This window comes from Procambarus clarkii, chromosome 67 (genome assembly GCF_040958095.1).
Source record: "Procambarus clarkii isolate CNS0578487 chromosome 67, FALCON_Pclarkii_2.0, whole genome shotgun sequence".
Classification (NCBI taxonomy): Eukaryota; Metazoa; Arthropoda; class Malacostraca; order Decapoda; family Cambaridae; genus Procambarus; species Procambarus clarkii.
The window spans coordinates 19396963-19410999 of NC_091216.1; the positions used below are offsets into that span (position 1 = coordinate 19396963).

The 14037-nt window shown below is 42.8% G+C and overlaps 1 protein-coding gene across 3 annotated transcripts in view; it reads right to left on the reverse strand.

Moving 5' to 3' along the window:
• LOC123767758 (choline-phosphate cytidylyltransferase B) overlaps window positions 1-14037 on the reverse strand; it is a 664019-nt gene that overhangs the window by 59565 nt on the left and 590417 nt on the right. The window lies entirely within an intron of this gene.

Below are 14037 nucleotides of genomic sequence, written 5' to 3' on the forward strand. Positions count from 1 at the left end.
CTCCCGCCTCTACACCCACCCACCCCACACCTGTAGGCTCTCCTCCCGCCTCTACACCCACCCACCCCACACCTGTAGGCTCTCCTCCCGCCTCTACACCCACCCACCCCACACCTGTAGGCTCTCCTCCCACCTCTACACCTCCACCCCCACACCTGTAGGCTCTCCTCCCGCTTCTACACCCACCCACCCCACACCTGTAGGCTCTCCTCCCGCCTCTACACCCACCCACCCCACACCTGTAGGTTCTCCTCCCACTTCTACACCTCCACCCCCACACCTGTAGGCTCTCCTCCCGCCTCTACACCCACCCACCCCACACCTGTAGGCTCTCCTCCCGCCTCTACACCCACCCACCCCACACCTGTAGGCTCTCCTCCCGCCTCTACTCCCACCCACCCCCCACACCTGTAGGCTCTCCACCCGCCTCTACATCCACCCACCCCACACCTGTAGGCTCTCCTCACGCCTCTACACCCACCCACACCTGTAGGCTCTCCTCCCGCCTCTACACCCACCCACCCACGCCTGTAGGCTCTACACCCACCCACCCCACACCTGTAGGCTCTCCCCCCACCTCTACACCCACCCACCCCACACCTGTAGGCTCTCCTCCCGCCTCTACACCCACCCACCCCACACCTGTAGGCTCTTCCCCACCTCTACACCCACCCACCCCACACCTGTAGGCTCTCCCCCCACCTCTACACCCACCCACTCCACACATGTAGGCTCTCCTCCCGCCTCTACACCCACCCACCCCACACCTGTAGGCTCTCCCCCCACCTCTACACCCACCCACCCCACACATGTAGGCTCTCCTCCCGCCTCTACACCCACCCACCCTACACATGTAGGCTCTTCTCCCAGCTCTACACCCACCCACCCCACACCTGTAGGCTCTCCTCCCGCCTCTACACCCACCCACCCCACACCTGTAGGCTCTCCTCCCGCCTCTACACCTCCCCCAGACCTGTACTCTCTCCTCCCGCCTCTACACGCACATATACCTGTAGGCTAACCTCTCGTCTCTTCACTCACCCCCACACCTGTAGGCTCTCTTCTCCACACACACCTGTAGGCTCTCTTCCCGTCTCTACACCTCCCACCCCACACCTGTAGGCTCTCTTCCCGCCTCTACACCCCTGCACCCTACACCTGTAGGCTCCTCCAGCCGCCTCTACACCCCTACACCTGTAGGTTCTCCTCCCGCCTCTACACAATCCCACACCTGTAGGCTCTTCTCCCGCCTCTACACAACCCCCACACCTGTAGGCTCTCCTCCCGCCTCTACACTCCCCACACCTGTAGGCTCTCCTCCCGCCTCTACACTCCCCACACCTGTAGGCTCTCCTCCCGCCTTTACACTCCCCACACCTGTAGGCTCTCCTCCCGTCTCTACACTCCCCACACCTGTAGGCTCTCCTCCCGTCTCTACACCCACCACACCTGCACCTTCCACCTTCACTTGTCACAGTTGTATTCTGTCATCCATCAAACTACTCCCCACAGTGTCAAAAATCGATGCAAACGTTTCTAACCTGAGGTGCCACGTATTGTTTTTGAGGCAGTGCCACTGATCAACACTACTATATATATTTATTTTAGAATAACATAATAATGTTTTTTAATGTACATTTATAAAATCAAGTTTTATACATTTGTTACTTTTATAATCCTGTCGGCACTGGGTCACACAAATCTTAATACTGTGCTATAACTATTAAACAAATCTAAATATTATATATGTATATAATTGTGTGATATATATATATATATATATATATATATATATATATATATATATATATATATATATATATATATATATATATATATATATGAGAGAGACAGTAGATAGATGGATGGATAGATTGGTAGACAGAAGGACGGATAGATAAATGTATGGAGAGTTTGATGAAGAGATAAATATATAGATAATTAAATGGATAGATAGATAGTTCCAGAGGTGGATGGAGTTATATCTGACGCGGCCACGATAATGCTACTGAATTGGCTGAGAGGTTCTCTGGAGGCTCCATACCTTTATAACCTCCGGGCCGGTCTGCTCACCCCCCCCCCCCCTCCTCTCTCTCTCTCTCTCTCTCTCTCTCTCTCTCTCTCTCTCTCTCTATAAATAAATAAATAAATAAATATGTTTATTCAGGTAAGGTACATACATACAAGTGATGTTACATTAATGGATTGATATATAGATAGAGCTAGTACATACAATGCCTAAAGCCACTATTACGCAATGCGTTTCGGGCAAGAAAAACATTAATAACTAGAACTTATTACTAATTGAGCATAAAGAATAAAAAATGTTGAAAACAAATACAAATAAAGATAAAAAAAGGGGGAACATGACTGAAAAAGCAGCACAAATACAATAGGTTGACAAACAGTGTTGATTAAAAAAAAAAAAATAATAATAATAAAATAAAATAACAGACATGGGTTGACAATAAAGGAGTGAGGTGGGTTACAGGGAATTTATTAGGTAGTGTTTAGTTTTTATCTTAAACTGGTTGAGAGAGGTACAGTCTTTAACATGGTTGGGAAGGTCATTCCACATTCTGGGTCCCTTGATTTGTAGAGCATTTCTAGTTTGATTAAGTCGTACTCTAGGAATATCAAAACTGTATTTATTCCTGGTGTGGTGCTCATGGGTTCTGTTACAACCTTCAATGAAGCTTTTGAGGTCAGGATTGGCATTACAGTTCAGTGTTTTATATATGTATAAGACACAAGAGAGAATGTGCAGTGACTTAATATCTAACATATCTTGGACTCTCTCTCTCTCTCTCTCTCTCTCTCTCTCTCTCTCTCTCTCTCTCTCTCTCTCTCTCTCTCTCTCTCTCTCTCTTTCATAGAAAATATAGGGCAGACAACATGTTTATACACCCACAGGGTAATAAAAATAATAATATTATTATTATTATTAATAATATTAATAATAATATAATAATAATAATAATAATAATAATAATAATAATTTATTCACAGGAGTGGGTAACAATTTAATTCTATAGAATGGCTTATATCTATAGCTTCGGCAGGTAGCTTATATATAGCTACCTGCCGAAGCTATATATGCCAAGAATTTTTTTCCAAATTCAAAATTTATCTGGGAAAAAAAGTCTTTAAGAATAATTGGATGGATTTATGATATATTGCCGAGTCCTCGAAGACAGAATTCCAAGCTAATTAATTGGTTTATTCACCTAATTGGTCACCCATCCAATTCATGGCCAGAATTAATGACAAAGTACTTAACATTGACTGACCGAAAGTAGAAGTATTATCCAACGGAAATTACATATATTAAAATATCACAACCAACCACCATAAGTGAAACTTTTCAACTTAAAAAAGCGTCTGGGATGCTCTCGGACGTAGGTTCGAATCCTCGTCACGACCCTTGTGGACTTGTTCATGAAAAGCCGCCGTCTGTATACGAGGAAAGCTTTAAAAAAATGCGCAAACATAAATGAGGCAGACCATTGTAGCCAAGTGGAACACTCGCAGCCTCACACGCACGCTGAATTCCGACCCTTGTCTTTGTAAATTTTGACCTTGTATATTTCTGAACCTACATTTATCTCTCTCTCTCTATATATACTTATCATTTGTGAGAACCATTAACATAATGGTACCACCAATAGGCTATAAAATACAGCTATATAGTGGTATATACGTAATAATTAAACCATAGGTTAGAGAGGGACAATTGACTTGACCCACAATGTCATCCAGGAATATATATGACATATGGTGGTGTTGAACCACTTTTGTTATTTTATTTATATATAAACAGAGTTCTTACATTCTTGTACAGCCACTATAGCACGCATGGCGTTTCGGGCAGGTTCTTAATCTTAATTTGTCCCCGGAATACGACCCGCCAAATCGTTTAACAACCAGCCCATTCACTGCTGGGTGAACAGAGGCTACAGTTAAGGACTGGCGCCCAGTCAATCCTCCCCGGTCAGGATAGGAACCCAGGCCAAAGCGCGGGGCGAGTGCTTTACCACTTCGCCACGGGGACTGCAGAAAGAATGTCATACAGCGGGAGGCGCTGTCTGTATAAGTTGAAGTGCCCTCATAAATTAATTAAATTATGCAGTCTGTCAGCGTTTATACTTAGGTATTTTTTTAGTTATCTCCAGTTTGTTTAAATGTTCATATAAAATTTACATATGTAACTTGTATTACATAATAAACATGATTATGCCCAAAAAGTAATTTATAGGGTTATATCTTGAGGTTATCTCGAGATGATTTCGGGGCTTTTTTTAGTGTCCCCGCGGCCCGGTCCTCGACCATACCTCCTCCCCCAGGAAGCAGCCCGTGACAGCTTACTAACACCCAGGTACCTATTTTACTGCTAGGTAGCAGGGGCATAGGGTGAAAGAAACTCTGCCATTGTTTCTCGCCGGCGCCCGGGATTGAACCCGGGACCACAGGATCACAAGTCCAGTGTGCTGTCCGCTCGGCTCCTAATCCATCCCCAGGTTCCATACTGTCATGATATCAAGTCGTCCGCTGGAAGAGTACATAGCATTTTGACGTATAAATCCCCTAAGGCGAAAAACATATGTACTAAAATTTCATAACGTTCACAAAATTGACATAATGTCCCGATTTCTATTAGTAGGTCCCCGGTTAGGTTAGGTTCGGGAAATTTTGTAGATTAGTTCTCTGGCGCTGTGAACGCCTGAGAGGACGGGATGTTATATTTGCTGTTCATCATTGTTTTAAAACACCATAAGTGTACTATACAATAACAAAGTCTTCCTATTTAAAACCAAAGCTGCAGTCTCTAAGATATGTAAACCCAGAGCTATATGTTTAACACATCTCTAACCCTGTCCATGGAGGACAGAAGAAAATGTATATATGCTGGTTAGCATTGAAAATGTGTGGCCACGTCTGTGGTAAAAAATAATAATAAAAAAAAGAGCATCAATCAACCTTCAGATCGCCATAGAGCTACCACTGATGTGGGTCATAGTGTATTTACATCAAAAGCTGCTTCATGTTTTGATAAGTTTCCCTCGTGTGGGCTGCATAATCCAATGGAATTGATGGCAAAAAAATCGTAATAATAATAATAATAATAATAATAATAATAATAATAATAATAATAATAATAATGAAACAAAACCACTTTAAGAGTTGTCTTGGATGAAAACTAGAACTAATCAACAAATTTAAACATCATTTCCGTTCTCAATGACCCAGAGTTAGTCAAGATTGACTTCATTGGTTTCAGTAGAATTTTGGCTGCAGACTGGAATTACAGCTGAGTCAACCTTGAGTTCTGATCGCCTGATGACTAGGCTGCATAGCTTGTTAGTGTTGGCTTGGCAATAATGTTCTGACGCAGTTGGCAAAACAGTATAGTCTGATGTTATTTGCTAAACAGTATGATCTAGATGTTATAGATACGATGGAAACTAGGCGGTATAATTCATCTAACGTTGCTATAAGCTAGGCGATATTATATATAGCCTGACGTTACTAGCTTGGTTGTATAGCTTAGCTGACGTTACTAGCTTGGCGGTATAGCCTAGCTGACGTTACTAGATTGGTGGTATAGCCTAGCTGACGTTACTAGCTAGGCGGTATAACCTGACATTGCTAGCTTAGTGGTATAGTCTGACATTGCTAGCTAGTAACCGCGTATGAACAATAGCGTCGTCTCTGCCTGTAAAGAAGTGGGGTGGTTATAGGAAAAGGTGAGCCACCTTACCCAACCGTCCCAGCTCATGTTATTGCATCTCGGGTCCGATGATTGAATATTACGGGGACTCCCGTTTGCCTCCTGGCATATTTGCATCCGGGGCAGCGGCGGATGTCGTTCCCCAGTGTGCAGGCAAGACTGGGGGAACGACGTTACCAGCTAGGTGGTATAGCCTGACGTAGCTAGGTGGTGTAGCCTGACGTAGCTAGGTGGTATAGCCTGACGTAACTAGGTGGTGTAGCCTGACGTAGCTAGGTGGTGTAGCCTGACGTAGCTAGGTGGTGTAGCCTGACGTAGCTAGGTGGTGTAGCCTGACGTAGCTAGTCGGTATAGCCTGACGTAGCTAGTCGGTGTAGCCTGACGTAGCTAGTCGGTATAGCCCAACGTAGCTAGTCGGTATAGTCTGACGTTCATGTTGCCTCGCAGCTTGTGTTTACACTGGCAAGGATCCCAAAACAATGTGATCAGCAGCTTAATACACGCTCGGCAAACTTATTGAATAATCCATTGAAGTTGGATACTGCGCCAAAATCTCCGAGGGTCACTACTTTAACATCATTTATTTTACAAGTTTACCGTAAATTGTAGGCAGGTTACTTGAAACAATAATTACATATTCACTTAGTATTCATTTCGACAGATTAATAAAATACTCACAGCATGGTCTTTACATAAAGGCATCGTATGTAATTAATTTAATCTCGCTCGTAAACATATAAATGATTTATAAAATATATACCACCATTTCGTTCATTCATTGAAACAATACGTGAGTAGGAGATATCCTAAACCGGTTGGTCAGGGCTTAGTTATCACACAGGAAACAGGATACACTCAACATAGCCTCACGTAGCGTACCCTATAGGGCACTGTCCGGTAACATTTAAAGTTCATTGTACCGCAGTGGTTATCGCAATCGACTCACAACCGATTGAACTCGTGTTCGATTCTCGGGCAGGGCATGATGGTTGGCCACGTTTCCCCTTACACCTGATGCCTCTATTCACTTAGTAGTCAATAGGTACCAGAGCGCAACTGTTGTGGGTTGCATCCTGGAGAAGGTCAATAACCCCACAAACCTCGTGAGAGTGAACTTAACGCCATAAAGCATTAGTAGACTATTGAACCAGCCAATGTTTGGTCACTTGGCTTTTCTCCAACCTTGACTTTGACCCCCTCTCGCCACGGGGCGGGGAGAGGGGGGGGGGGTCAGAAAGTATAGCTCAAGACTATATTTTTGAGTAACTGGATTCCACCTTGGGAGACAAGCTGTGCTCCTCAAGATGAATGATACCTTGTGTGGACACATGACCCACTATGTGCCTGAAAGCATTACTGTATAATTATCCGGAAACGCATCTGTACCACAGAGTAACTTGAGAACACACGAACTATATGCGGTACAGAGAGGACACCAACTACGGTACAGAGGACAGCACTGAAATTCGATAAGGCAATATAATTGTTTTATCAACTCGTGCTAAAATGTCAACCATTTTCGTTTGATTACACTTTCTTTTATTAATATATTAGGAACATCTGCATTTGTGCAGCTGCCCTAGACTATATGATTAGGAGTACAGTGTGTCAAAAAGCTAACTACGTGATGCTAAAAATCCCCATCACACAGGATGGTTAGTCATACAGAGGCATGTGATAAGTAGTCTGCACTGGCAGACTCCGGGTGCATTTTGAGGATATCATCAACACAAGAGTGAATAAGGCAGCAGTGGTACTAAAAGTCCCCATCTCGCAGGATGGTTAGTCATACTGGGCCATATGTTCAGTAGCCTGCACTGGCAAATTTTGGGTGCAATATGAGGATATCTTCAATAACACGAGTGAATAAAGTAATTGCAAAGCTCCAGGTACCTCATGCCAACTGGTCTGAAAGGTTTAATAACTGGGCATTCGGTGATGTAGTGCGGGAGATCATGCCACAGTTCCTGCTCACAGAGTTTGCACCTGGAGTGCTCAGGATTGGGAGATCTGTCACCTGCAGCCACCTGCCACAGGTAACGGTAACCCAGCCTGATCCTGGCAACCACTGTGTCGCACAGTCTGGTGGACGTTTTGTGCTGCCCATAGATATAGGTTTCAGATCTGAACAAATCATAGCTTTTTATACTAGTGCTTTCAGGTCGTTGGGAGTCAGTAATTTCTTTCCTATAAGACCTAAGTGTTTGGACCAATATAGTTTTGATAGCAGAGATGGGGATACCTAGATCTAATTCAACTTCATCTTTGTTACACGCTAATTTGGCTGCAATGTCTGTCTCATTATGATGGGTCATATTTTTGTGTGAAGGTATCCATACAAAGGAGATTCGAGACCTTTTGCTCTGTGCAGCAATTAGGTCATCTGAACGAACTTTAGGTTCTTGCTGTCGATCTTCCAGGATAAGTTTTCGATTGCTTGAAGAGCAGACTTTAAATCACAAAATATTATTCCTCCTCCAATGTTTTTTAATGTACTGATAGCTAGTTGTAATGCTGCTAGTTCTGCTTGTGTGGAGGTCAGCCATTTGTTTAACCTGACACTGACAGTCTGTGTGCAAATATTTTTTATATAAAACCTACATGCTGCTGCAGTCCGTCCAGAAGAAGATTGGACTGAGCCGTCGGTGTAGACACAGTGCTCGTGAGATCATAAATTCTCGATGGAGGAGGCAATTGTTTCGAGTGTGACAGCTTTGAGAAGAGCAAGATTTTCATTACCTTTCTTGGTGACAGCGATGTTCAAGAAAAATAGGATGCCATTAAGCTTGCTGATTGCTATAGAAAGCAAAATTTCAAATTACAATAAGTGTGGAAATAACATTTAATTAACAATTTACTTAAATTATTATAATTTGCAATAACATTAAACATTTGCAATTGACATGACTGGCATGTAGATCGCCTAATACCAGCAGACTCAAGTGATACCCCAGGAGAGGTTGAAGTTCCCAGTTGGATACCAGTGGTGTCTCTGGGACCCTCTCTTATTGTGGGTGTTCGTAGCCTGGTCCGTCGATCTCCAGTCTTCCTCTCCGGTGTTTTTTTTTTTTATTTTTTTCCAGGGATATTCCTGTGCCGGCCCTAAGCCTCTGGCTGGCCCACTAAGTGTTGCTTGTTTCTGTTTTACTTGGGCGGAGTATGAGTATTTATTACTCGTATGGTCGCTTCAGTAAGATTTTGCCATATGTGTTTAACAACTTCTGCTCTGTTGAATCTAAGCTGAAATCTTATTGGGTTTGTAACTGTTCACTGTGTTAGATAATGTTCCAGTGGTCTGTCGGATCTCCGGTGGTGGTGGTGAGTTTCTGCGGCTCCGATAGTGCAAGTGAATGGAAAGCTATAAGAAGCACTTGGTATATATGGCAGCTATAGTTGGGATCAGATAAGAAAAATATTAATTGAAAATTAAGTAATGCTAATTTTATGTGGATTGTATCCTATGTTTAAACTGCACCATTTGAGGAGGCTGATGATTTTAGCGAAGAATGCGGCAAAACCAGATTGTTTAATTTCTCAGTAATTCCTTTGGGCTTCAGTAGTAGTAGCAGTAGTCAGGGAAAGTTGAAAATTTCAGTTTGGCCGCAGGATGCTGCTAGTGGAAACTTACCTGTTTAAGACTGCTCAATGATAGCCGAGTTGATAAGGCGTCGGCCTCACAAGCGTGGGGTCCACGGTTCGAGACCCATACAGCCCACGTGAGTGGAGTGTTTATTTACATGGAAGTGTGGATGACAATTTATAAGATGTAAAGAAACGTCTCGGCCTGTCCTGGGACCGAACCCGGAACTATTCGGTTGTGAGCCGACTGCTCTAAAGGACAGACAACTTGTTTAAAAATACCCCTAGAACATAAACTTTGTGATTCTGTAAAAAGCAAAACCGGTGTAATTTATATAAGAAATAACTCATTCTTGTGGCGTAGTGACAGCACACTCGCCCGACCAGCGACTAGATCTTGGTTCGAGCCCTGGCCAAGGTGGGTACAGGAGCAGAGGATTTCTGATTCGTGTCAGCAGGCTGACTGACAGCAATCCCGTCACACAGTTCATATAAGCCGTACCCACTAGATGATTTCCCTGGAACACGACCTGACAATCCGTTAACAACTGGGTACCCAATTATAACTACTAGTGGGTGAACAGTTAAGGACTGACTGACCAACAATCCTTAACAGTTCGGCTGAACTGTTCACCCAACAGTAATTGTGGAGATGGTCATAAACAGATTAGCAAGTCGTATTCCAGGGAGAACTAGTAGAGCAAGACTAAACATAAGCTATGGGAAGGTAAAACTCAAAGGTTGCTAACAGGCGTCAGAAGTCGTCTACCCCAGTAACCACCTGTGTAGAAAAACTAAAATATTAATGTTATCTAATTGTTCAGTGTCTATCGCTGCGTGTATTCCTCCACTACAATATTTCCTTCACCAACTTAAGGAATACTCAGAATCCCAGGTTTTAAGTCCTGAAGTGACCCAAGTCTTGGCGAGTATTTCAAGTGTGGCGTGAGATGAAAATGCATGCCCATCCTCTGAGAAGTTCTGACAAGTTTTACCATTTGTCTGACTCGAGAGACGCTGGGGACTCGCCCACTACCAAGTGCCCAGGCTCTGCTAAATTAATTATCTCCTCTGTAACAATTGCTTGAAAAGTTGCTTCAGAGTCCGAGTTAAACGACGCAGACGCTTCATGAGACTATTTCCACGTCATATGCAACAGTAAAGCAACTAGTAGAAACGTAATTGTGTAAGTTTGGTGTGAATCACAAGGCAGTGATTGTAAGTGTTCTTGGTGCACTCTTCCAGCGGCTGCTGAAGCTGTGCTGCCTCACACTGCTGAGTTCTCTCCCGGAATACAGCGCCCAGCGGCAACGCCACCCTACTTCACGGTATTCATATCAAAGTTAGAAGTATTTCAGAAATTAGGCTATTTACTGCTGTACATGTAAGAGGCCATATAAACTATCTGATTATTTAACAAGTTGAGATGTTCAGTAAGGCCTCCCTACGCATAACCTTCCCAAAGTTGGAGCACAGACGGTAAGTCCTTCACAAAGTACCAAACAGGAAGCAACGGGAAGCGTCCAAAAACATTTACATATCCCCAGAACACACGCTGCAGCAGCAACGAAGCCGGAGTCCCAGAACACATTTCATCACACCAATACTCAAAACCGAGACGACAGTCATATTCCCAGTGAATAAAAATTAACCTCCGTTATCTCCACCGACAACCATTGACATTTTGAATTAATTCTTTGTGTGTGTGTGTGTGGGGGGGGGGGGGGGAGGGAGGGGGGGACAGGCAGCCAGTATGTGAACTGGTATCGAGGTCCCTCCTAGGTCTAATTACTGATACTCCCCTCCCCCAGGATGCAACCCAACAACAAGCTGGCTACCTTCTGGGTTTACCAATTTACTGCTAGGTGAACAGATGCATTAGGTGATAGGAAACGCGCCCAGCCATTTCTGTCCAGCACTTGATTCGAACCAGGAATTCCCGATTGTGAGTCGAGAATGAGCCCGGCTGTACTACCGGGACTTGTATTCCAGCAACTTGTCCTCAGAGAGGAAGTGGTTCCCTGGTGGTAGTCACTTCTAAACCACTTAACGTAATTAGTGCTATTATCTACTCCCTACCTTAGGTTAGGTTAGGCTAGTGGGAGATATTAACTATGAAGTAACAAACTGAGTGACTAATGTCACAAACAGAAGGACTCATTTTTTCCTACAGCATTGAACATTTTGCACTCGAAGAAAGCAGCGTCTTTATTTTGTGGTAAGAGAAGACGGCATGGGTTATCGTGTCCAGGTAAGAGACAAGCTCACCTTCGCAGGTGATACAGTAACGATATCTTCAGAAGGAGTACAATGCTATAAATTATAATTATGGGGGGAGGGATGAACAGGAGCCCGGAGGGAAGGGGATGAACAGGTACTGGGGGGCATACAGGTGCCGGAGGGGGGGGGGGGGCGTGGCAGGTGTCGGGAAAAACAGATACAGGTGCTAATGCCACGCTAAGACTTAACTGCGTCATCTACCTTGAAACAAGATGTGTGGCGGCTCATTTTGACATTTATATAAATTCGAGATTTATTTTAGATACAGATTTAATTTAGACTTATAGACATTCGAGATACAGCAGAATAGTCGTCACAAGTTTCAACAAAACCTCTTACGAAAGCCTCGCTGCCAGAAGTATACTGAAGCTGTCGTTGGTGTTCTCCCAAACTTGTGGTACAACACATGCATTTTGGCATCCATGTTGTCATACATCAAATGCGATTTATATCTTACTATATGCAGAACAAAATCAACAAATACAAATTAGTTGTGAAGTGTTGGTCAGTGGTCTTAACCCCCCCCCCTGCCTGGACATGCGTGAGGCCTAATTAATTTAAATATCTTTAAAACGTATCTCATTGACAATTTTATATTTTGTATATAAATTTACAGTTAAAGCTCATTGTTTTAGCTTAGGACTATGTTCTTGTTCAAAGCAGCAGGTCTCCCTGTCGTACTAAAGTGCCTTATCCTAGCCTATCAAATGACCAAAATCAGAAAACGGGACAGTACGTCAATTTCGCGAGCTGATACCATTTCCATTTTCTAGTACGACGATTTCTGGCCGTAGGCAAAGCATGCGTCAAAATGCGATACTCTATTAGGAGGACAGGTTGCCTGGGGAGGGTCAGTGGTTCGACCTTTGAAGGGTACCTCGATAGAAGCTTAACGCGTATATATACACTGGCTGCCAATACCGTGAGCCTCTATCTTTTTAATCAGTCTTTCATGTGACACTGTATCAAAAGCTTTGCTAAAGTCAAGGTACACAACATAACAAACCTTACCACTATCAACTGCCTCAACTATGCTGGAATAAAATGATAGTAAATTTGTTAAACATGAACGGCCATTTGTAAAACCATGTTGTGAATCATTTATCATTTTATGTTTTTCAAGATGAAGATGAATGGTATTTGCAATTATCGATTCAAGCAACTTTCCAACGATAGACGTCAAACTAATTGGCCGCAGCTTTGACACAAGTGATCTATCTCCTTTCTTGAAAATTGGAACCATATTAGCAATCTTCCACGACTTTGGTACTCTGCCTGACTCTAATAATTTATTAAATATGGCACACAACGGCTCGCTAATGCATCTTTGCATTATTTAAGCATCCTGGCAAACACTCCGTCCGGCCCTGGGGGATTTGTTTGGCTTGAGATTGGTAGGAGCTGTCTCATATGGGCCAATATGCCTTCTGCAGTTACCTTCATTCTTATCAGTTTCATTATTTGTTTAATAACATCCTCCCTGGTAACTGCTAAACTAGTCAACCTGTCCTCTTCTCCACCCACATAGACTTGTTCCGGTAAAGGCATAATGTTAAGTTCCTCTTTAGTATATACAGAGATAAAATATTTAAAATACTACACATATCTTCGTCATTATCAGTTATCTGACCTGTCTCAGTTTTTAATGGCCCTAACCTTTCCCTAATCTTTGTTCGATGTAATTGAAAAAAACTTTTGAATTTGTCTTGGCTTGCCCTGCTATGCGAACTTCATAGTTTCTTTTTGTCCTCCATAATTTTTTTTGAACATTTCTAACCAGTAGGACGAATTCTTGTTCTAAACTGACTTCCCATTCTTAATCCTTTTGTACCAAGCTCTCTTTCTACCTATAAGGTTCTTCAGATCCTTTGTTATCCATTTCGGGTCATTAGTATTCAATCTATTCAATTTGTATGGTATACTACGTTCCTGTGCTTTGCTTAGAATATATTTAAATGTTATATTTTGAATCCACATCGAAATTCCTTCTTACGTCACCCACTAGATTCACTTCTCGCTCCTAGACCCAAATTTTTGTTTAGGCCATTAAAATCAGCTTTTCTGAAATCTGGGACTTTAACAAAATTTTCTACAAATTTATTCCATTCTATGCTAAATTTGATTTCTTTGTGATCACTGTTCCCTAGCTCACTCCCTATTTCGATGTCATTAATTTGTCTCCCTGTTAGTAAATATCAAATCTAAAATATTATTTTCCCGCGTTGGTTCCTTAATGTGTTGCTTAAGGAAGCAATCGTCTATTAATTCTAAAAAAAATTCTGCTTCGTTATTTCCTATTCTGTTAAACTAGTTTATTCCATTCAAATTAAAGTCACCCACAATGCAAGTTCTGTTTGACCTAGATGCTCTAGATATTTCATCTCATAGATGCTTTGCTTCCATTCTAAGTTTGGTGGCCTGTATATAACTCCTATTATAAGTTTTTTAGC